This window comes from Myotis lucifugus, unplaced genomic scaffold (genome assembly GCF_000147115.1).
Source record: "Myotis lucifugus unplaced genomic scaffold, Myoluc2.0 scaffold_173, whole genome shotgun sequence".
In the NCBI taxonomy this organism is placed as follows: domain Eukaryota; kingdom Metazoa; phylum Chordata; class Mammalia; order Chiroptera; family Vespertilionidae; genus Myotis; species Myotis lucifugus.
Genome location: NW_005871221.1, coordinates 566655 through 591882, shown reverse-complemented (window position 1 = coordinate 591882; position 25228 = coordinate 566655). Strand labels below are relative to the sequence as shown.

The window sequence follows — 25228 nt, the reverse complement described above, 5'->3', positions numbered from 1 at the left end:
AGGGACCTCTTGGTCAATACTCAACCACATAGGCCGGGCACAACTTCTGTTTGAAGACTTGCTTGCTTTTTGTGCTCATCCATGCCCAATTTTGTGGGCTTTGCCTCAGACTTCCTTTCTTAATTGTATTGTTTTGTGAAGGTCTTTTTAAATTGCTGATTTTTTTCGTTTGCTTGGTTTACTTGTATTAGAACTTGTGAGTTTTGCATTTAGAATTTGCTTAAAATATGACCCAAATTTTCACCTTTATTTTATGGGGGAAGTAGTCTTTCTTGTGTACAAAATTCAGCCCTTCCATTTTTCTGTCAATTCTAGCATTGTACTGAATTTTACTGAGGCTATCCCTTGGCTTTCATGATAAAGAAATTCCACCTTTTCACTTTTAATGGTGCTTGATTTGATTGGGAACAATAATAAAATATTAAGATATCTTCTATTCCATTTTCTCTGTTTAGTGAATACAGACTTCCCTAAAATATCTTAAGCCTAGTTGGAAAATGTAATAAGCCTTTCCTTGTTATTTGGTTGTACTGTTCAGAGATTGTTCATTGGGAATTTCATTTACCCATAAGAGACTGATATTCTAACATGGAGTGATTACAAATGTTGTTTATAAACTAATATCATGAATGTCTCCATGAGGTTACTTAAATATGAGTGTGTAATTTACATGAGATTTTAAAAGGAGTTGTTCTCAAGCCTTTAGATGTATATGCTAATTAATTCTTATCTATATTATTTTGGGTCTGTTGTGATCATATGAAGCACATGGAGAATTTTAAAAAGGCTTTTTCTATTATCTGTATTTCCTAAACATTATGGGCAGAATAAGGTTGGAATATAGAGAGAAAATTGCAAACATACCCTGACTTTCTACCGGCTGGATGCACATTATCTTTATCTTTATTTATTAATAAAAGACGGAATGCCTTGGAAAACAAAAGGTTTTAATGGCCGGTGCTTGGTATCCTTGACAACAGTCCCGAAAGAATATTACATTAGGGCACCAGAGAACTTTTAAAAATAAGTAATGGAATTCCGTCTCTGTTATGCTTTTAGTAGTCATTTCGGCCATGGTGCAGCGAGGTCATAAGCTGAGCTCAGTGAAGGGAGCCAGAACATGAAATGATGCTGAGAGAACGTCTGGGAGATGAGAGGTACAGAATTACAAGCGAAAGTGCAGGCCTGCTGAGGCAATTACAGCTTAATGGGGTCATTTGGAAGGCAATTGCCAGGGGTTAATGTAGTATGGAGAGATGAGGTGAGATTGAAGTGAAATTTGGGGCTGGAAATGTGTTAAGATGAAAGATCAGAGAGCAGCAAATTCTGCAGTGGTGAAGGTTTATAACATGCAAAGATTTGAGAAAATGTAAAAAATAGTGCCCAGATGTTTCAAAAAAAATATTTATAAAAGTAAGTGACAGTAAATTCTAGGAAATTTTCTACATAAAAATATCCTTTTCTAAAAGAGGTTTAAAGTTATGAAAAAATACACTAACTATAATATGAAGAGTCCATTTTTAAAGAAATTTTCTGTTATTATTTATATATATTTTTTGTCTTCATCTTTTAGATCACATGGAACTTGAAGTGTTTTAACACTGGCAACAAGCTTTATAAGTGATTATTTTACCTACCAGAATACCAGCATTAAAAAAAAAAAATTTTAGTGTCTAAGAACCAAACAAAACAAAAAATCAAGAAAAAGTCCTAGGTATACATATTTTGAGATATTTATAATGGATTCATCACATTATCTTCTCAGGCATTAAAATATACTATATAGAATGTCAAAATATTAACAATGTAAGCTAGCATTTCTCTGAGTGGGTATTTTGGTTCTGAAAAGTATGCTTAAATATTACAGGTGTTTAAATTAAAAATGTCAAACCATGAAGGCATAATGGAAGTAATCATTTTTACACAGTTTTAAGCAGTACAGGGTTTGAAAAAGCTTTGCATGCCAGACTATTGTGAATGAGTGGAGTTCATAAGAATTCAAAGGACAAAAGAGATCATTATGCTTTGTTACCTCAGCTAGTTCATTACCTTAATTGCTGAGTGTAATCCAGTCTTCCAAGAAAACTCTGGGGCTTTAAGAAGATCAACATCGGCACCTTATGGCACAGAAAATGGAAACCCTTTCCTGTACCATTGCTGCTCCAGGAACACTAAACCTTGATCAAAGGCTGAACTTTTCTTAAGGTCGGCCATGTGAACATCCCCTGGAGCTGTACCATTCGCTGAACCGTAATGAAGTTTAGTAGATTCAGCACCATTTCTCTCTGACTGTGACCGTCCTGGATCACTGGCTAGCAATAGCATATTATCAGCCTTTCAGATAGGTGAGGGTTTAAACATGGTTATGGTTAGTAGTATAATATGCTTTAAAAAAAATCAAAACTGCTTCTTGCATATTACAGGAACAGAAGGAACTACCCTGTATTACTGTGTAAATAACTTTAGTTAAGAATCAGGACCTGGTGCTTTTATTTTAGTCCTTTGAAAGGGATTGCTTGCTATGTTCTTTGTACCTAAATCTTTTCAGAAAACCTTGGAAATTCCCTAACTGTGTGCTTTTCCAGAAAGTCCTTTACTGTGTAATGTGAATGCAGCTGTGAAATGGTTCAGACTCATCTGAAGCATTTTTCCTTATATTTTTTTCTCACCTAGGCAACAACTTAGCTTGGCTTTTGAGGGTAGTTTTTCCTTATGGAATGTGTACAGTTGCATATGTTAAGCTTTGAAAAAATACGCTAAAACAAAAAATATGACCTTTAAAAGCATGGTTGAGTTGCATTCATTTTATAACCATCAAAGCAACTCTGTACTGTTGTAAGGTAGAAAAATCAATGATGCAATCTTTTTCCTTTTGCCTCGTGCAATCCGTAATTGAAATGGAAAATCAAATGAACGGCTAACAGATAATTGTTTTATCAATATTCCCTGCCTGCCCTACAAGGGTCAGCATAGAATGATCATGAGCCCGGGATATGATGAGGACAAAATGTGAAATTGAACAGCAAGGAGGCAATAAATCAGCCTTGACAAGAAAGAGTGACCAGCATGTAGCTGTTGTAGGCAGCTTTGGGGACAGTTTTTGTCTCAGGTGTCTGCCCTGATTTAAAAATGTAAGTATATAATATTTGAAGCTCTGCCACCACTAAGCCTGCCTGTTTCTAGGTTAGTACCAGGAGACAATGCACTACATAAGATAACCTGAGTGAATGCGAGGAAATTACAAAAGTAGTGTAATTTATCTTGAAAGAAGAATGTTGAAATAAATTTTTATTGATTTTCATAGTCTATGTTGGTATATTGTTTGACTAATTTAAAAATAAATGTAATAAATAATATTTTGCTGTATCATTGCATTTAGCCATAGGCCTTGACTATAAAAGGAAACTAAATCACTGAATTAATTTTTTTCTAAATACATTCTGTAAAATCTGTAAAAATTGAGTAAATATTAATTTCTCTTGTTTAGATTTCAAGAAGATTTATTTATGTGAGCTGAAGATGTCATTTGAGGAGGGAGGATCCAAACAAAAAAAAGAATCACTTATTCATAATTTCTTTTATTTTTCTTTATTTTTTCAATACCTAGAAATAATTTTATGTAACAGAGAAACACTGTTATAAATACTTCATAGTACCATGTAATGTGTAGGATTGTGGGACAAGTGTTATTGCTCATGTCGTATTCAAACTAGACATTGCCCAATTATGCTTCTTAAGTTTATTAACATAAGACATTTATATTGGTGAACATAAGGGTAATGCACAGCACTATATACACTGCTTGTAGTGTATACTGTAAGCTGGCACATTTTCAGGTCATTTTAGGAACATACTTTGAAAGCCTTAGAAAGATTTATTCTCAAATATTTTACTTTAAGGAGTTAATACTAAGGAAATAGACATATACATAAAGATGTACATGAAAAGATGGTCACCACAGCAACATTTCTCCCTCCTTTTAAATTTTTATTGAGGTGAATTTTGAGCCATGCTGTAGAAAATAGAATAGTAGAACACCAAACATCAAACTTGACCAATTCATGGCCAGCCATGTTTGATTCTCACCTCTATTTCTCCCTCAAATATTTTTTTGAAGTAAATCCAAGACATATTATATTACTTCTAAATATTTTGGTATATTCTGCTGAGAAATTAGGACTCTTAAAAAAGAATGTGTCACTATACTATTGTTACACCAAAATTAACAGCAATTCTTTAATGTCATCATATATTCATATGGTTTGTTTAAATTGGAATGCATATAGTCTACCCATTGCAATTGGTTGAAGTATTTTTTTAAAGTGTTTTGTTAATTTAAAAATTCTTTCCCATTTTTATTTTTCCTTGTACTTTCTTATTGAAAACAAAACAGGGTTGTTGGTCCCTTAATTCCCAGTCTAGATTTTGCTGATTACATCCCCATAGTATAGTTTAACATGTCCTCTGTTCTTTATATTCCTGCAAGTTGACAGTTGGATCTATAGGTTTAATCATATTTTGGTTTAAAATGTTTCCCCTGCAGGATTGTTTCATAGATTGTGTATGTTCTTATATCAGGTGGCACATGTCTACTTTTCTTTATTTTTGTGTGATATTGGCAGTTAAGTGATGCTCAATGCCTATATCTGTTAGTTTATTTGGGATTGCAAAATGGAGATATACTGATACTGTTATTTCTTTTTCATATGTTAGTTGGAATCATCTGTGAGGAAAAACTTTCCTATATCTACTATTTAATTATTTAGTGGTCTAGTTTGCAGCATTATTCCTTATAGGACAAAATTGTAGACAATGAAAATATGTGACAACAGGTGATGTGGATAAATTATTCTATAGTCATATAGAAATTCCATATAATTATCTTAAATCATGTTTTAGAAGATTAGAAGAATTCCTAACTCTGGAAAATATTTAATATAGTAAATTTATGAAGCAGTTTTTGAAATAGTAGTATACCATCCTATATAATAAAAGCCTAATATGCAAATAGACCAAATGGCGAAAGGACCGGTGGAACAACTGGTTGCTATGATGCACACTGACCACCAGGGGGCAGACACTCAACGCAGGAGCTGCCCCCAGCCTGCAGGCCCCAGGCCAGCCAAGGCGGGTGCCAGTGGGGACCTCCCTGATCACTCTGCTGGTCACCTTGCAGAGGGAGGCAACTCGTGGCAGTGGTGAGGGGCAGGGCTGGCGAGTGGGCGGTGCCAGACCAGCCAGGGCGGGTGCCAGCGCGCCCCCCCCCTCCCCCCGTTACCCCATAGATTGGCCCTGATTGCCGGCTAGGCCTAGGGACCCTACTCGTGTACTAATTTCATGCACCGGGCCTCTAGTGTTTTTAGATTTTCCCCAAGTTCTTTCATGTGGGACAAAAAATTGCTGAGAGAATAAAGACCAAATATTTACTTTATATAATGGGTATGTGTGTGTGTGTGTGTGTGTGTGTGTGTGTGTGTGTATGTATGTATATATATATATATATATAATGGTTACCCCTCAGTGATGGAAATAGGATTCTTTATGTTTTCTTCTTTATATTTTTCAGGTTTTCAATAAAGATCATATATTCATTTTACAGTAACTTTTCTTACCATTTATTCAGATGAGCAAAGCACAGTACAGGGCCTGGCACACAGCAGCGTTAGTAAATATGTTGACTTGAACAGGTGCTAGGGTAGGCTGACCTGATGTCATTGCTAGACCTAACATGTTGATTGTTCATGCCCAGTTCATTGTTGCTCCTTTATCCTGCATAACTTACCTTAAGTGAAATATTTCCACCTCTGCTTTAGAGAGCTAATGATCTCTAGTTTGTAATTTGTGGACTTTACATAGGGTAGAGTGTTTAGAATATCTCTTATTGGCTAATGAACAATGATCAGTCTTTCTGGATTAGCATGTCATTCATCTGAAACCACCTCATTATGTCATCTTTTGATTCCATATTTTGTTATTTTTATCTTGTTCTAAATTATTTTAATTTTTCGTATCTAGGGGGGAAATTATTGTCTATGTGGTTTATTTAGAAACTTGATCATATCTGGTTTCATGTATGTTATTATTTTGTCTTCTCATGCAGACAGCAAATGTATCTTATACTACTTAGGTTTATTTTCCTCAGTACCTAGCACTGTGCTTGTTCCGATGGTAGATGCTTAATAAATAGTTGCTGAATTAATTACAGTGTTGTTGTTCAATTATTGGTATAAAGATTAACTTTGTTGTGGTCAGTAATTTTTAGGATGGGAGAGATGGGAGAAAATAGTCTTTTCTTGCATTGTCTTCATTGACTTGCTGCCAAATTAAAATTTAGTGTGGGATTGAAAATTAAAAGTTCTTTGAAATTCTAATTCATTCGAAAATATTTACTGAATGCCTAATGTGTGCTAGGCATTGTTCTAGAACAGCGGTTCTCAACCTGTGGGTTGCAACCCCTTTGGGGGTCAAATGACCCTTTTACAGGGGTCGCCTAAGACCATCGGAAAACACATATATAATTACATATTGTTTTTATGATTAATCACTATGCTTTAATGATGTTCAATTTGTAACAATGAAAATACATCCTGCATATCAGATATTTACATTACGATTCATAACAGTAGCAAAATTACAGTTATGAAGTAGCAACGAAAATAATTTTATGATTGGGGGTCACCACAACACGAGGAACTTTATTAAAGGGTCGCGGCATTAGGAAGGTTGAGAACCACTGTTCTAGATGCTAGAGACTCAACAGTGAACAAAATAGACAAATTCCTGTACTTACGGAATTTTACGTTCTTGTAGATCTAATCATATGTAATTGGCTGCGTATGCATTCTGTGATAATGTATGATGATTTCCAAGGAACCATTAGCAACATCTTAAAATATTTATATCAGATTGATTTGTAATCAACTATTCATTAGCTTATGTATGGTTATAATGCAGGTTTTGCAATAGGTTGGTAGTAAGAAGGAAAGAAACATTTTTTGAACATTTACAATTTGCTAGGTTCTCTATTAAGAATTTTGACATACCTTATTTAACTCTCACAGTAGGTTTGAAAGGCAGGTAGGTATTATTTCTGTTTTTTTGTTTGCTTACATATATGTATATTTTTTGTTTATTTTGTTGATGTTGTTAACCCTCACCGGAGGATATTTTTCCATCAATTTTTAGAGAGAGTAGAAGGGAGGGGGACAGACACAGAGAGAGAAACATTGATGTGAGAGAAATACATCGATTGGTTGCCTCTCACAGGAGCCCTGACCAGGGCCAGGGATTGAGCCTCAACCGAGGTATGTGCCTTGACCGGAATTGAATCCAGGACTCTTCAGTCCACGGACCAGCACTCTATGTACTGAGCCAAATCGGCTAGGGCTATTTCTGTTTTTATTAATTAAAAACGGAGGCTCAGAGATGTTAAGAAGCTTGCCCAGGATCACATAATAAGTGGCAGACACTTATTCAAACGTAAGTCCTTTTAATTCTGTAGTGTTTCTTTCATAAGCATTGCTGTGAAGAATGTGCTGTAGATTATTAGTTGTTTAGACAATTTTTCCAGAATGATATATTTGCAAGTATGGCAGATATGATATGTTTTTTTGTGTGCATTATCCATTATGCTGTACTTTATACATCAACATATCCATAAGGAGTTTGTGGATAATGTGGGAGTCAGTTTATTAGGCAAAAGGTCATGATAATATTCCAAAGTGACTTAAAGTGCTTTGTCACAATATTTAACATGTACAATTAAAATGGTACACATAGAGAACCAATAGTAGATGTTATTCTAATTCATTGTTACCATGTTTCACTGATTCTAAAATGTTTATTTCCTCCCCACATTTTAACATTTTGGAAGTTAGGATGCCTCTAATAATCAATGTTATGGTATAATTGGCAAAAAAACTTTTCTTTAAAATAGTACATATATTCATGGTAAGTCTTACAACTGATGGGGTCTTAGATTTGATGAAATATAATTATTTACATTTGCCAACACCCAAAATATGTATGTGTACTGTATTTCCAAAAGGCTTCATAAACCCTATTTGAATGATCAGATTATTAATTTGTGTTTTTAATGGTTTAGACGTGTTAGATAAATGCTTATACTCAAAAAACTGCCTTTGCAACTTTATTTTTACTTACTCTGCATTATAACTGTTTGGATGTTTTTAGAATATCTATTAATATGCCAGCAAAGTACAGGTATATTAGGTTATTGTATATTTTGAGGAATTGCGTATTGTATGCATTTTGTGATAATGTATAATGGTTCCAAAGGAACCATCAGATTTTTTAAGTCATTAACTCACTCCTTTCTCTTAAATATATATTGAGATAAATCACTAACTATGATTTCAAGATTTCTTTTGGTAATTAATACTAAAAGCAGGCAGTCTACTAGTAATTATTATAAAATTGTAGCTTAACATTTTACTAACAAAAATAAGATGAACATGCCTACTTCTTTTGAGTTTTGTTCTTACTCGATCTATGTCAGTGAGAGTCTGCTGAACTTTATGAATGATGGAAAATTTGTTACAATTTAGAACATATGTGTCTTTGATTTTCACATGTTGTTCTAACTGATGTCAAAGGAGTTTTTGCGTTCACAGCCTGAAGGTAGTCCATGGCATTTAATATTCAGGTACACTGGAAGTTCAGACTTAGGTTGAGCAAAATGATGAATTGTGCTTTTTGACATGGTTTGCCTTTTGAAAACAGTTATGATGATGTTGCGTAATATTAGCTCTTATAGAGTTTCTTACATATTTTTAAATTATCCAAACCACAGAAAACACGTTGTTTTCATGTATTAGTGTTTAGGTTAAGTAGTGTGTGATTATATAAGAATTCATTTACATTAAGAAAATTAGAAATTTTAAAATATTCAAGAATAAAGTCAATACTGTACTGAAAAATTTTAATTTACAATGCTTCTCTTTTTTTTTTTTGCAGAAGTATAATAAGGACATGAATTAAGTTTACCTTATAAAATCTAAAGCTAAAACTGTTTGAGAAAAATCAACATTTTAAATCATGCTAAGTCTCTTTCTATTTTTACTCATCCTCTTGCAGAGCATTGACAAAAATATGAAATTGATTTGGTTGAAGGGTGTTAAAGAGCCGACAGCCAAATGTCACAAACAATGAATGGCTGCTGTGTTGAAAAAATCAATAGGGAGGTTAAGCTGGTCTTGTGAAAGACTTGGCAGACTGCTCTGTTCCAGGAAGATATCTGTCTTCTGGTCTTGGTTGCATGATCAAAAGGAAAACTTGATAGGTTTAATGAAGGGAGATACTGTAAAACTGACAACAGAAATATAGACACTGTGGTAACTGTAGTGCACATCAGTGAGTGGTGCTATTAGATACATTTTTCAGCCTGAAAAAAATATTTATAGGAAGAGATGTCAAAAATATTAGCATTCTTTTACTTTTCCATTGATTCCTCTATCACCTAATAAATTTGCCTGAAGTAAACAAAGGTTTGCATTTGGCTAAGTGTATAATAAGATGTTAAATGTTTAAGACAGAATAATTGCTGTGTTAATTAGTAAACTAATTTTCCAAATCTGTTTATTATAGCATTAAAATCTGAATCAAAATAGCATCTTTGTCATTCTCAGAATATATTTCCAAGGTATTATGAAAGATCAAGAGCCTAGATAAAAAAGACAGCCATTGACTTGTCAATGAAAATAGGAAGTCGTTATTGAAAACCAAGATGGGATTTATGATTCATTAGTCCACCCCACAGGTGATTAGAAGATATTTTATAGAAGCATTCTCCTTTTCACTTGTATTGATAAACAGTATGTTGGCCTAAAAAAATATTTCACTGTGGTTTGACCAGAGATATATATTATGAAGTCTGACATTTTAACACATTTCAAATAGGATTAAGGTCATTTATAGATTATGTTTTTTGCAGTTAACTGTTCATTGTTTATCAGCTTTATACCAAGTAATCTTTGTGTTAGCATTATTTTTTCATCTGAATTTCTTGAGAACTCCTATTATATTCTAAAATCAATTATTTCCTGAGTGCTCATTGTGTATAAGTAATTATGCTAGGTACCAATATTCTTAATTAAGGACATTTGTTTTTAAGTTTAGTGACTTCAAAAAAAATATTTTAATAGGCAGCTCCATTTTATTTTATTAGCCTTTATTAGATGTGGCGGTTTCTTTGTGTAAATCTGTGAGTGGATTTAAGAACAAGGAATCATTAGTTTAAAATTCCCAAATGTGATAATTCAGTTTAGAGAAGATGATAACCTACAAAACAAATAAATAAAAAGAGAAGAAAAAAGGGGAAGATGTCGGGCAGATTTTCTGCAAGTGGACGCTGTAATAAAAATGCCCCCTACTTTGTCGGGATGGTATTTGGAGGGCTGCTGCCATATGTTACTTTCCTTTTTAGCTGGGATTATGCCATCATTATTGCTGATAAAAGCTGTTTACTGCCTTGGCAAAGGAATGATGCTTGGAGCAGTTATGGAAACCGCCATTCAGTTTACAAAAAAGTTCATTTAGTGCCAGATGCTAGAATCCTAGGTCTTTGTTATCTTTTGCCATTATTAGATCCATCCATTGTGTGTTTTTTTCCCCCTTTTATAATAGAATGTTGTTTCTTACTACCTGTTTTAATTCAAGCTGTTGAAGTGAGAGGTTTTCTAGATTATTACATTCCCCATGTTATAAGTGATCAGTGCTAAAGATGGGCAATTTGGCTTTCAGAATCATTGACTATATTTGGAATAAGCACTGCAGTGTGCAATGAGATTCCAGTTTCTACACATCAAGGAGAGGTTGGTTCAGTCTTTGAATAAACTGTTGGCTAATGTGCAGTCTCTGGGAGCATTGAAGGTGGGGTGTTGTTTTGGGTCAATTTATCACATTGTTTTTATACTGTTATGAAACATGTTAGAATTGAAAGTGAAACAAAATTCAGTTTTTTCCCCAGGAAATATTACAGTCATAGTTCTTATAACTTTTTATGAGAATATTCCATTTCCAGTTATTCCTCTGAAACTTTCCTCTGCTTCTAAACACAATATTTGATAGTGATTGCATGATTGGATTACACTGCCTTGAGAATTTGTAAATGCTAATAACAAACTTTTGTTGTTGATAATTAGCATATTTTGCAATACCTCGTAGGCCTTTAGTATATACTTACTACTCAGTATAAGGCAAGGAGATTGTTTGATTTTTAATGTTTTTTTTTAATCTACATTTTATTAAGATACACATATCTTTCAGAGTCTAAGTATATTCTCCTTTTTCTCAATTTGTAGTACTGTCGAGTCAGTGTGTGTATGGCATGTGACTTATTGGCCCACGTAGAGGTCACACCCTTGACTTTGGTCTTGTTGGTATTGTGCTTCACCATCTTTTTCCACACCTCAGAATATAAATTATGCTCCTGACTTGAATTTAGAACTTATGTAAGTGCAAAATTTAACTTTTGTAAATAATATTGACAAATTAGGGTCTTACTGGCTTGTCTCAGTATATAAATATATAGACCATAGTTCTAAACATAGTTTCTTTAAGTATATTTTTACTCTCATGTTTTCTTTTTTGTTAGAACTATCACCAAGATGAAAAGGTCCAAAATAGTGTAAAAATCACATTTTTGGTACAGTCATTTTACACGAATAAGGTCAGCCATCTGCTAGAAAACTACACTTATTTAGAATACACTGAAAGTACTCAGCACTGAATGCCACAAAGAAGCCCTGAAAATGCAAACTTTCTGTGTGGCTTTGGATGGGAAAAGAAAGGAAAAATCATCTTCAAATGTATCCAAGAATAAAGTTTAATAAAAAATTTCAGTGTCATATTGAAGTTGAAAATTTATAATCACCTGGGTAAAAAGTATCCCCATTAAAAGTTGAGATCATTTGCCCCAACTGGGTGGTTCAGTTGGTTGGAGCATCGTCCCATACACCAAAATAGTTGTGGATTTGATGTCAGGTCAGGGCATATACACTAGGTTGTGGGTTTGATCCCTGGTCTTGGAGCATACAGGAGGCAACCGATCAATGTTTCTCTCTTTCTCCCTTCCTCTCTTTAAAATCATACATATCCTCAGGTGAGGATTAAAATATAAAAGTTGAGATCATACGAGTTTATGTGCACCTTTTTTTGAAATAATTTTTATGGTTATGAATGAATGCTTATTACTGGTCAACCTCTTAAATTACCTATAAATTATCACAATTAAAAAAATGAGTATTAAAAAATACACCCAAATGAAAGTTTTTAGTCATTTTATAGAGTTGATACCTTACTGCTTAGTATTAATAAAATGGACATTAATGTGAAAACTGTGCCTTTATTTAAACAAGAATATTAATAGATTCTTACATTATAACATTACATATTAACATGAAAAGACCCTGTAAAAAAGTTGGTCCTTGGTAAATAGTAGAGATTTTTATTATCAGTGAGCTAGATTGTATCAAATATGGGTTGACCAAGTCAAATTAAGTCAGTTTAATTTTATCTTTCTGGTTTACCTGCATGGAGGTCTCTAGAAATGAATTCCATCTTTTATTGGTTAAATAACTGAAACCTATTCTCTATTATTTGTAAGATTAAGAAAAATTTGAGATGTCATCAGTAAAACTCTACAACAAAACCAGGCAGAATGGGAATCAGAACTTTAGCTGAGAATCAGTTTACGGAGGCTCAACTTTAATACACTGACTTCATGTTGAGCCTGTGATATTTTTATTAACACATTTTGGCAGACTAAGGTTTTCAGTTTCTTTCTGCTAATAACTTAAACTTCTATAAATCTAATAACTTATATTTACAAAATTTATAAAACACTTCATAGAAACTAATTCAACTATTATAAATGTATTATGAAGGCTTCCTATTAGTATATGCTTTGCCAGTGTTATTCTAATTGAATTTTATTTACTTTTATTTTCAAGGTAAAGATTTTTTCCCTTTAAAAAAAATTTCTTCAAATGATAATTATCCTTTTTTTTTTTTTTTTTAAATATATTTTATTGATTTTTTACAGAGAGGAAGGGAGAGAGATAGAGAGCTAGAAACATCGATGAGAGAGAAACATCGACCAGCCGCCTCCTGCACATCCCCCACTGGGGATGTGCCCGCAACCCAGGTACATGCCCTTGACCGGAATCGAACCCGGGACCCCTCAGTCCGCAGGCCGACGCTCTATCCACTGAGCCAAACCGGTTTCGGCAGATAATTATCCTTTCATCATTGTAGATATCATCTTGATAGTCTATCAAAACTATGCTTTTACTAGAGCACAATGTTACTTTGGATTAACTGTGTGTGTGTTTTGTTTGTTTTTTGTTTTTGCTTTTATTGTAATTATGTGGGGAGAATGTGACTTTTTCCCTGTTTAGATAGATGCATCTAGAACCAAATGAGGGCAGTAAAGTCTAATAGAAAGCTTTACAAATGAAAGTTTTGTTTCTGTTTCTGCAATACCTTGTTCCCCCTTCATGTATCCTGGGAAATCATACTGATCAATAGTTCCCATTTCAGTACAACTGCAGCAAGCATTACAACTGTATAAAATTTACAACATTGTCTGCTGTAAATTTTAATTGGAAAAACCTTATAGCTTTGCTCTCTATCTTTGGAGGTTTAAATCTATATGATTTTTTTTAAATAAAAAAATTTACAACATAATATCATGTCATACAATTTTTATAGACATGTAATATTAAATAGGACAAAAACCATAGCCTTATTGGAAAAAATAACTATAAAAATATATTTTAACACTTAGTGCATTCAACATTTTTTCTTTAGAAACAATGGACTTGGTAAAGTAATTTAATGAATGTTGTAAATAATTATGAACAATATCAGGCAGGGGATATTAACAAATAAATATATTAGTAAAAGATATAGTCTGTGGTTTCTGTGGCTCCCCTGTGGGGCCTCTGTCTGAATCAATGTGAAATACTCTGTATAGAGCGAGTGTTCTGAACTAGAAGAGTATGAGAAAAATGTTGCTTCCTGCACAGCTTTATTTCTCTCACACAGGTCAGGCTTAGAATGCTGTGTGATTCAGTTATTGACTCTAATCTGGGCATAAACACAAGTCCTCAAGCACCAGCCCAATTAATAATTTGCATAATTAACATGCATATTAAATAGGGACTGGCCTTGCATCTGTATTTGCAGTGATGGGGTAATGAGGGCTAACGGAGCGGCGCCTCGGGCCTGTGTTAGCAGACGCATGGCAGTAGTAATTTTTGCTTGGATTGACAACTGCTAGACAAGCAGTCCCAGCATAAAGCTAAACCCCGTTTGGCAGTATTAATCGTTGACAAACTGCTCTTAAAGCTGTAACATTGTTTCTGTCAGTTGTTTGGTTTGATGTCACTGTTAGACATAATAAATCAATAGTGTCAGAATTTGGTAATGTTTATAGCTAGCAAGGTTTATTATTTCATATGACTGTCATGTACAAGTAGTGGCTATCACGGCTGCCTCTAAATTATCAAAGACAGACTATTGCTTAGAATATACTTCTGTAATTCTTGTTTCAACTAATTCTTTGCCATCTGGAAATGCTTTTGGTTGGTATGCCTGCCCAATTTCAGTGTAATACTCATTCCTTCATGCAGAATGTTCCATGATTTTTAAAAGTATACAATTTAATTTTTTGAAAGTTGATTATAGTTTTAAATTAGGAAGATATACTTAGCCTCCTCAGCTTTACCTTTGTTTTCAAAACTTGATGATATTACGCATGTGTGACAGTGCAAGGGTACTGAGATTCCTCAGAGTAGGATTTTAATTTCAGAGGATTTTAGGTATATGTAGGAAGGAAATAATACTATAAGCAATTGTTATTTATAAAGAAAGTTCTTCAGAGATACCTTTTCATTAGGTAAAATTCCTTCTCTCCTTATTCTTCTCCTCTAATCATTTATCCAAAAGTTTTAACATATTATACTTTCTCACACACATTATTAAATATTTTAAGATATTTTTCTTCATTCAGATTTCAAATATGTTTCTTTAAAAATTATCTAAACAAGTGATATTATCTTTATTGTCATTCCATTTAAAGCAGTCCTTTTTATAGCACTGTTGGTGGAACAGAATTTTATATGTGAAAATATTAGCTATATGTAAACATGTTTACTGTGTAGCTATAACATGTTTATGATAAACTATAGTAAAATAAAGACTATTTTTAGTGACTTAGAATGAATTTCTGTATCTCTCTGCATAGCACTTTGATGTTGCCACTAAAAATGTATGTAAATACTTTATGAGCTAATTAAGGAGTTTTATGACCTGCCAAAATCTTTTTTTTTTAAGCAAACTAATAGACAGTTCTTAGTTATTAGCATAAGAGGTATATTAGTTCAAAAAAGGTGGAGTCATTTGCAGTGGGCCTGATTTAGTTTGGCATAGAAACATTCCCACTTAAAAGGAAATTTAGAGTTGATGGCCAAATAAACATTAAGTTATGAGCATTATAAGAGCATTTTAGTAAGCATTTGATAAAAAGCATGGTTTACCCATTGTATTTCTCATTTATTCATGGTATCTTTAAAGCTACAATTTCAAACCTTACTTCCCATCCATTATATGCTTATGTATGTGCATATCATATACATATATTAGCATTGTGCTACAAGGAAACTATATCTGAACAGCAACTAGGGTGTGTGTTTTTTTGGATAACATGAGTTTTTAAAAAAACACTACATTGAAATGAATAGAGTTATTCATTGGACAAAGCTGTTATTTTTAGAAAGTCAATGAATATTCCACTTTAGGGAACCCTACTTTTGAAAGACTTTGGCCACTCTTTTAAATATCTTTAATGGTGGCAAATAGAAAATGAATAGCTAGAGATGATAGTGAATCAAATGAGGTGTGTGACCACTTCTTCTGCCCATTGAGAAGTGTAAGGCTTGTACATATTTACAGTCAGAGGTCAAGTAGCCCATGGAGGGTGATGGAGACTATTAGAGAGAGAGAAATGATAGTTGGGGGTAGGCCAAGGTTTTGGAGGTGGTAAGATAGGATGTATTTTTATCTTTTAGGTCTCAGCTTAAATGTCACCTCTTTGGAGGGTTTTCTTAACCACTCTTGCTAGATTTTTCCCTGTTGTTCTAGGACTCCTTCCTTCATAGGACTTATCACAATTTGTAAAAAAAAAATTTTTTTTTTACTCTATGGCCCATGAAGGTAGAGACCATATCTGTTTGTTTTGCAATGATATTCTTCAGAGGGAAGGTAATGAAGTACATGTCTATTGGAAGACATCAGACGGGATTGGGAATTTGAGGAAGAGACGTTTGTCTTTAATATGACCTTTGTGCTTATGTTTGGTACTTTACATACTCATATCTCCTTAGAATAATCTTATCAGGTAGTTATTAATACTTCCATATTGTAGGTGAGAAAACGGAAGCTCAGAGAAGTGAAGTGACCTGCCAGAGATCACATAACTAGTAATGGCTAAGCTGAGATTTTTATCATATTTTTATAATTTTGAAGCTCACAGGATATACCACATTACCCAAGCTCTATGGAATGTGTTGTGATTGTGTACTCAGTTACAATTATATGATATGCATTTATAGCAAAACCAATCTTCAAATTTCTGCTGTTTTCTCTAGCAATGTTCCCTCTTACAAGCGTAGGGACAATGAAAATGTGTGTTATATCAGCTTGGTGATTAACTTGGTGAGCCCTTCTTTACTAGGGTTGGCCTATTGCTGCTCTTGTGTTAGAATGGTACTAGCTATGTACCATCCTTGGGGGAATTGAAAAGATAAATCCCGTAGATAATTTTCTGTGGGCTTCTCTTGTGGAACCCCAGCTGAGAAAGACTAAGTTAGGTTGTAAGACAACAAAGGTTTATTTCTTTTTCTTTTCTTTTTTTAAATATACTTTATTGATTTTTTACAGAGAGGAAGGGAGAAGGATAGAGAGTTAGAAACATTGATGAGAGAGAAACATCGATCAGCTGCCTCCTGCACACCCTCCACCGGGGATGTGCCCGAAACCAAGGTACATGCCCTTGACTGGAATCAAACCTGGGACCCTTCAGTCCGCAGGCCGACGCTCCATCCACTAAGCCAAACCGGTTAGGGCCAAAGGTTTATTTCTAATACCACATCCATGTGTGTCTGTGTTAGGAAAAACTACATGTTCCTTCCTGTGTGTCTATTTTACAACTCACACAGAACACTTCATTGCTGACACTTCTGGTCACCAAATGTGGGTTTTCTTTGTTTGTTTGTTTTTTTCCACACCAAGCAGTTCTCTGCAACACCATTTGGGTGTCCTCTAGTACAACTCAATTCTAGCATTATCCACCTGGAGTTAGCACCAGATCTCACAGTTTAAGGGCTCAGTCTCACAAGACTAGCCTCTCTGCACCCCCCTCTCTCCATGCCAGGCAAGTTCAGGTTGTTTCCTGTGCTTCTGATCAATCGACTATTAATCAGATGCTCCCATGACCCCCTCTCAGGTTCAACTAAATTGCTAGAACGGCTCACAGAACTAAGTAAAACAGTTAATTTCATTCACTAGTTTGCTAAAGGATATGAAAAGAATACAGGTTAACAGTCAGATGAAGAGATACATACGGTGAGGTCTGGGAGGTTCCTGACCAGCACCCATTCAGGACCCACCAGAGCCCAGAGGTAGAAACCAATATAAATATATACCCTATTTCACAGTGGCTGTGCTCATTTTAGTCATATAGGAACCCAGGCTAACAGCAGAGCCACCATCTCTCAAATATTGTTAGTTATACTCCAAGAAGTAAAGCAACTTTACCAGCAATTAAAGGCTATAGGCTCATAAGGAACAAATGTTCATAATCTTGCTCACAAATCTATGGTCACAGTCCCATAGCCAACCAGAAGGGACCAGGTAGTACAATCTCAGCATGTGCCTGGAGGGAGGTGAGAGCTGGATTATCAGTGAATAGTACTAAATGACAATCACAATTGAACTAAAGAACTCTAGTAGCCAGTGAGATTACGGATAGTGTGATTGAATTTGGATAGTTTGAAAGTCCATGGCCAATCAAATATATGTTACTGTACTGGGCTAATTAGGAAGGTTTCAGTAAAGAAATGACTGCTAAAATATTATTGAAGAGCACATGTAATGATGGTCAACAACATTGGCTATTATGGCTCTCTCATACAATCGCCTCTGTTCTCTTAATACTTAATTTTGCCCAGTTGTTTATTTTCTTCTCTTTTAAATACTAATCACACTTCTTAAAATCCCCAAGTAAGAACTTTTTAGTTACAAAGTTAAGTATTGTTTGAACTTGAGAAGTCCCTATATCTTAAAGAAACAGGTAGCATTGGGGAACATGGATTGTAAGCCAGTAGAGAATGTTCTAAAAAGTGTGTTCCATGGAACAAATGTTCTGAAAGATAAGGGGACATAAGAAATTATCCATGGTCAAAGTGAGTTTGAGAAATGCTAGACTAAACAAAGTTTAGCAGAACTTCTCAGTTTAGCAGAACTTCTCAGTCTTTAGAAAGTTGATATGCTTTGGCATTCTCCATGAGAATAATTGTCATTTTTTAAACTTATGTGACTTTCCCTTTAAAAAAAACAAAAACAAAACTTGATTATTATCCTGAGGGACCAGTGTCAGAAGAATACACTCTTTTTTGAGAAGCATTTTGGGAGTAATTTATCAGAGCATACTGTTGGGCTGTTTGACATTGCCCCTAGATTATAGAGGACACAGGGAGAAGAGCCATGAGGCATCATTTGGTTTATACTTTTATTTAGAAACGGATAACTTGAGTTTCAGAGAAAATAAGTTACTTGCCTCTCTGCTCATATAACTAGTTTTATCTTTCATTTTTGGCAGTTGCACACGCATGACAGTACGAATATTATTGTGCTGATACTGTTCTGAGTACTTCCTATGTATTCATCTATACAAACTGGCTACTATGAAATTTGAACCCAGACCTTCTGTCTCTGGAGCCTTTTTATATCAGAGAACTATTAAGATTGATTGATTTTTATCATTGTGAGGAAAAGTGATTTTTCTGTAAGACTAGATGGCTCAAGAAAATTTACTAACTTTAGTCTCTTTTATAAGAAGAGGTCTTGTTTTCAGTTTCATGGAGACTGTGTCAGGAGCAGTCACATATATGTGAATATGCTCTTTCTTACATTAGGCCTAAACCATGTATCTTTGTGAAAAGAAATTCAATAATCCAAGAGAAAAGAATTGTGTTTCTTAGGGAATTTCTCTAGTATCTCTATAACTGTATTTTTTTAGATTATGGATTCAGCCACATTTGCAATGCTTCATTAGATAGATGAAAATATACATTTCTTTCCATAATAATTTCTGGTTAGTATGATTTATAAAATTATTATTACTATGTTTAAATGGTAATCTGGATGATTCTGGCTTCTCTAAATGAGCATGGACTCCATTCCTATAGCCCTGAAGGGACTTTGAGTAATAAGGAAGAACTGACCTGGTTTTTTTCCTTATGCATAACGTTTCCCTTCTCAAAAGATCCCAAAGCACCTTATAAATGGGAGGATGGTGTCACCTGTATGGAGCACTAAATGCAATAAGTCAGATGTATTGTGAAATAGCTAAGAATTGGAAGAGTCACTGTTCAAGGAACTTAGGATATGTCTGCTGTCCTGTGGAGTTGATATTCTAGTGAAAAGTGAACATTATAGAAATTTTAAAATAGATGAAAAAGATATATCTCTTACTAGATTTCAAGAGGAGACAAAGAAGCAGTCATCGTGCTATTTTATTAGAGGATGGGTTAAGGGCTATAAGCCTGTGCATGTGTCCAACGAAGTTTACAGATACATTGTTTTCAGCTTCTAATTCTCATTTCTAGTTAATTACAGTCATGCTTTGTTTTAAAATGGCAGGTTTATTTGTAATTTGGCTTTAATATAGCATAATATTTCTATTTTACTTAAGAATTTAATAAATTTCAGAAAGGTCAGTTACTTTTTTTTGTATTCCTGCTTGACAGTATTTAAAGCTATACTTTGGTGATTTCCATATGGCACCTCAGTATTCTTAATTTGCTGACTTTATGATTAGGCCACTGAAGCTTTTGTCTTACTTATTTGTTCCCCTTAATAATTCATGCATAGACAGATGAATTGATTTTTATGGTTATATTTGATAAGTACCAGACGTACAACCTACATATTATTACAAAGCAAGTATAGTGGCAAATTTAAGGTATCAACATGCATTATAAGTATCTTATAATTTTTCTAATGATCAGTTCACAAAAATATCACCATGAAAGAATTTGAAAGCAACCTCAAGAAATGTAGTTTAACACTTTCAAGTGGATGTCTCTGTCCTTGGTCCTACCTAAAGTAGTTTCTTTTAAAAAATCAATTATTTGTGTAGAAAAGTAGAAGACATGGGTAATATATTTATAGGATATATGTTGCTTGTGGAACTAGCCACTCAATAGTAAAACTAAAACTCTAAAAACAAAATTTAATATGTTATAGTAATGGGTGCAACTCAACTATGATAATAATGATTGCAAATATTTTTTACATGATTCCTGTGTCCTAGGCACTTTGTATGAATTTTCCTATTTAATTTTCACAAGAACTCTATGAGGTAGGTACTTTTATTATATCAATTTCACAAAGAAAACTAAAACTAGAGATGGTACATTGATTTTATTAAATTTCCAATGTAAGGTCATTCATTTACATTTAAAAAATAGATTGCGTTTAGTTTCTGGCCATGTGGTAAATTGAATGTGCAGAGAGACTTTATCTGGTATAGAACACTTAAAATGCTGGCAGCTGGAAATAACTTCATTTCCCAAACATGACTGAGTAGGTAGAGAAGTAAGGAAACTGGCTAGAAAGGACAGACAGAGTGATTCCACAAATACAAAAACTGGCATTTGTTCCAAAGGGTGGGGATAGGATATCTGCCAATCTTTGTGACCTAGAGTATGGGTTTTAAAGAGCCATGTGCAGCTTAAGAGACAAAATCAGAGATCTTCACATAGAACCAGAACTCCTAAAAGGTGGGTATTCTGCCCTGGCCAGTGTGGCTCGGTTGGGGTTCATCCATGCACCAGGAGGTGGCTGGTTTAATTCCTGGTCAAGGGCACATGCCTGGGTTGCCTGGAGGAGGCAGCTGACTGATGTTTCACTCCCACATTGATGTTTCTCTCTCCCTTCCTCTCTCTAAAAATCAATAAACTATTCTTTTAAAAAAGGGGGGGTGGCAGGGGGAGTACTCTGAGGATGAACTTGCTCTTGGCCCTGGATGGAAGGGACTTGAGAATTCTTAACCATAGCCTACATTCATTTGATTAAGGGATGGAATTCACATTCCTTGCATGTCTCAGAAAGAGCCCCCGGTGAAGATTTAGTCTGAAGTGAATTATTAGTGTTCCTAGGCCTTTATAAAATGTGCATCTTTTATGAAAGAAAGCTCCCTACACATGGGTGACACAGAATTCACACAGGTTTTGATTAGCAAGGAAATACAAATTAAAACCACCTTGAGATATTGTTTATACAGCTCACCAGATGGTTAAAAATTAAAAAATCTTAAAATACTAAGTTTTGGTGGAGATGTGGAACAACAGGAACTTTTATTGGTGAGTATGTAAATACGCATAAGCAGCTTGGAAAATAGTTTGTCATTACTTAGTAAAATTGAAAGTGTGTATACTCTACAACCCACCAATCCCACCTCAGGGTATAAAGTCTTGAAAAACTCACATGGATACCAGAGACCTTTACAAAGGTTGTTTAAACCATTGTTGTAAACAATAGCTAAAAACTGGAAACAACTCAACTGTCCATCAATAATTAAATGGATAAATAAAGTGGGGTTTATGCTGATGATTAAATATTGCACAGCAATGAATATGAACTTTTGCTACATTCAAGGACATAGGTGAATATCCCAAACACTAGTTGAATAGAAGAAGCAAGTGATAAAAGAAAACAGTATACTTCCATTTATATAATAATACAGAAACAAAAAGAATGGAGCTATATTTTTAGGGCTTGTAGAGATATTATTTTTTTAAAAATACCAACAATGCTAAAAAATAAAAAACAAAAAACCCCAAACAAGGAACAGCTTACCACAAAAGTTAGAGTAGTGATTACTTCTAGAACAAAGCTTCAGTAAGGTAGCCCCTGGCCACAGGTGTATAATGGAGTACTTGAAATGTGACTACTCTGAACTGAGACTTGTATGCTTGCATATAAGCATTACCAATGGACATAGACAGTAGTGGGGTGAGGGCCTGTGCTGGGGGCGGGAGCGGGCAGGGAGAGGTCAGTAGGGGGAAAAGGAGACATATGTAACAGTTTCAACAATAAAGAATTTAAATAAAAATAAATAAAGTTTAAAATACATTTTGGGTTTCAAAGACTTAGTACTATAAAAAGAATATATGGTATCTCCAAAATAAAATGTTATATTGATTACATGTTACAATTGATAATATTTTAGATATATTGGGTTAAATAAAATATATTTAAATTAATTTTACCTGTTTTGTTTGTTTTTACTTTTTAAAAATGGGGCTACTAGAAATTTTAAAATTATATATGTGACTCTTATTACATTTATATCAGACAGAGCTGCTCTAGAGGCTGAGGATGGAGTTGAGATTGGCATGGGGCAAGGGTTGCTTCTTGACCTAGGTAGTGATCACGGGGATTGCTATACAATTAATTATTCATTTATATATCTCTATGTGTGTGTCTCTTATGTAAAGATTCATCTTTCTGTGTATATACCTTAAAAGTGTTTTAAAGTGCTTCTAAAATATTGATATTAATGGACTTTATAGGGTAATCATTTTTAAAAATTGAAATAGATTGTATAGTTTCCAAACTAGTAAAGGAAGAAAAATTAAATGGAAGGAACAGAAAAAAAATACAATTCATCCAATCCAAAGAAGTCAAGGAAGGAGAAAAATAGAAGAAAACAGAAGTAGGACAAAATAGAAATCATAAAATGATTTGGGTGATATAACTCTAAATATATCTCATAATACATGTAAAAGGACTCGAAAAGATTAAAAATAATTAAAGAGAAAAGATAATGATTATCAGAGAGTACTAAATAAAAAGTATCAAACAAATAAGCAAACACCCTGATAACCTCCTTATTTTTTTTTGCTTTTATTTATTTTTTATTATTTTTTATGGCTAAAAGTTTTACAAAGGGTTTTACATATGTGTCCTCCCCCCCCCCCCCCCCCCTGACAATCCCCTGGCCTCCCTTACCCCCCAGTGTCTTATGTCCATTGGTTATGCTTATATGCATGCATACAAGTTCTTCGGTTGATCTCTTACCCCCCTCCCTCCTGCCCCCCAACCCTCCCTGGCCTTCCCACTGCAGTTTGACAATCAGTTTGAGGCAGCTCTGCCTCTGTATCTATTATTGTTCATAAGTTTATAATGGTCTCTATTATCTATGAATGAGTGAGATCATGTATTTTTCCTTCATTGACTGGCTTATTTCACTTAGCATAATGCTCTCCAGTTCCATCCATGCCATTGCAAATGGTAAGAGTTCCTTCTTTTTTACAGCAGCATAGTATTCCATTGTGTAGATGTACCACAGTTTTCTAATCCATTCATCTACTGATGGGCACTTAGGCTGTTTCCAGATCTTAGCTATGGTGAATTGTGCTGCTATGAACATATGGGTGCATATATCCTTTCTGATTGGTGTTTCTGGTTTCTTGGGATATATTCCTAGAAGTGGGATCACGGGGTCAAATGGGAGTTCCATTTTTAGTTTTTTGAGGAAACTCCATACTGTCTTCCATAGTGGCTGCACCAGTCTGCATTCCCACCAGCAGTGCACAAGTGTTCCTTTTTCTCCACATCCTCTCCAGCACTTGTCGTTTGTTGATTTGTTGATGATAGCCATTCTGACAGGAGTGAGATACAAATGGAGTCAAGACAGTCTTCAGTAAATGGTGTTGGGAAAATTGGACAGATACTTGCAAAAAAATGCAACTTGACATCCAATTTACACTATACAAAAAAAAGGAACTCAAAATGGATAAAAGACTTAAACATAAGATAGGAAACCATAAAAATCTTAGAAGAATACATAGGCTGCAAAATATCAGATAGTTCTTAGCAATATGTTTATGACACATCTCCTAGGACAATGGAAACGAAGGAGAAAATAAACAAATGGGACTACATCAAAATAAAAAGCTGCACAGCAAAAGAAACCGTCAACAAAACAACAAGAAAACCCACTGCTTGGAAGAACATATTTGCCAATTTGACATCTGATAAGGGTTTAATCTCCAAAATTTGTAGGTAACTCATACAACTTAACAAAAGGAAGATAAACAATCCAATCAAAAAATGGGTAAAGGACCTAATTAGACACTTTTCGAAAATGGACATACAGAAGGCCAAGAGACATGAAAAAATGCTCAAAGTCACTAATCATCAGAGAGATACAAATCAAAACGACAGTGAGTACCATCTCACACTTGCCAGAATGGCTGTCATCAACAGTTAACAAATGCTGGCGAGGATATGGAGAAAAGGTAACCCTCATGCACTGCTGGTGGGAATGCAGATTGGTGCAGCCTCTGTGGAAAACAGTATGGAATTTCCTCAAAAAATTAAAAATGGAACTTCCATTTGACCCAGTAATCCCACTTCTAGGACTATATCCCAAAAAATCAGAAACACCAATCAGAAAGAACATATGCATCACTATGTTCATAGCATCACACTTTACAATAGCCAAAGTGCCCATCAGCAGATGAGTGGATTAAAAAACGATGGCACATCTACACAATGGAATACTACACTTCGGTAAAAAAGAAGGAACTCTTACCAGTTGCAACAGCATGGATGGTCCTGGAGAGCATTATGGTAAGTGAAATAAGCCAGTCAGAGGAAGACAAGTATCACATGATCTCACTCATTTGTGGAATATAATGAACAACATAAATTGATGAACAAAAATATATCCAGAGACACAGAATCTTCAAACATACTGTCAAACTTCAAAGGGGAGGCTGGTGGGCAGGGGGGCGGGGGGGAGGGGGAGGCTGGGCAGGGGATTAAGAGATCAAAGAACTTTGCATGCATATAAGCATAACCAATGGACACAGACAGTGGGGGGGGGGAGGGTGGGGGCAGGCTGGGGAGAGGA

The 25228-nt window shown here is 34.6% G+C and overlaps 1 protein-coding gene and 1 long non-coding RNA gene across 4 annotated transcripts in view; both read left to right on the top strand.

Annotated features, from left to right (window-relative positions):
- The window catches only part of PBX3 (PBX homeobox 3), a 187232-nt gene that overhangs the window by 75221 nt on the left and 86783 nt on the right, over positions 1-25228 (top strand). The window lies entirely within an intron of this gene.
- Positions 9798-11998, top strand: LOC111827484. The gene is made up of 3 exons (XR_002831088.1): positions 9798-10832; positions 11322-11471; positions 11615-11998. It is a non-coding gene; the product is annotated as an uncharacterized LOC111827484 (long non-coding RNA).